We start from the raw sequence: 664 nt of genomic DNA, 5'->3' as shown, positions 1-664 counted from the left end.
GTATATGAGATTCCATTATCTGCTGCAGAGAAAATGGAAAGATTAGTTAGCTTTTACATTAGGAAGTGGCTAGGTGTTCCTAGATGTTTAAGTAGGGTGGCACTGTATGGGAAAGGCATACTTCAGCTCCCAGTAACTAGTCTAGTGGAGGAGTTTAAATGTACTAAGGTTAGGACAGAGCTCCTGTTATCTGGGAGTAACGATGTGGAAGTTAGTAAGGTGGAATCAAAGGCATAAGTCAAATCAAACAAACAACCATGTCTTGAAGAAATCTGACCAACTAAATCTGTCATTTACATCACACTAAACCCTAATTACACTTATAATAAATTCCAGTGTCCCCTGGCTGATTACACTCAATAGGAATCTGAAACAGCAGAAATTATCTGATTTAACACCAGTGCAGTTATTGTGCTAACAGATTAGCATATGGATGCTACACACTATGACTCAGAGAGAAGACATTAAAGCTACATAGCTTACAAGTAGTGCCAATAACAAACATAAAAGCGACACATAAGCTGGGGCTCACAGTTTCTTCATTAACTCAGTGGAAAATATGCAGAGCATGTTTAACCTGCAGGCAGACGTTTGTCTCCCCCCTCTGGCAATGAGAGGAATTACACAAACACTGATGAATACAGAGGCATTTCCACAGTTCCAA

General features: G+C 39.6%; 1 protein-coding gene across 1 annotated transcript in view; it reads right to left on the bottom strand.

The window, feature by feature from the left end:
* LOC111239250 (GTPase IMAP family member 8-like) overlaps nt 1-664 on the bottom strand; it is a gene marked incomplete at its 3' end in the record, with an annotated part of 10248 nt that overhangs the window by 6717 nt on the left and 2867 nt on the right. The gene's annotated exons all lie outside the window — the stretch shown is intronic.

The sequence above is a fragment of the Seriola dumerili genome, unplaced genomic scaffold (genome assembly GCF_002260705.1).
Source record: "Seriola dumerili isolate Sdu_G_001 unplaced genomic scaffold, Sdu_1.0 BDQW01002177.1, whole genome shotgun sequence".
NCBI classification, from domain to species: domain Eukaryota; kingdom Metazoa; phylum Chordata; class Actinopteri; order Carangiformes; family Carangidae; genus Seriola; species Seriola dumerili.
Note: the sequence above shows the minus strand (reverse complement) of the source record. Positions and strands in the feature narration are given on the sequence as shown.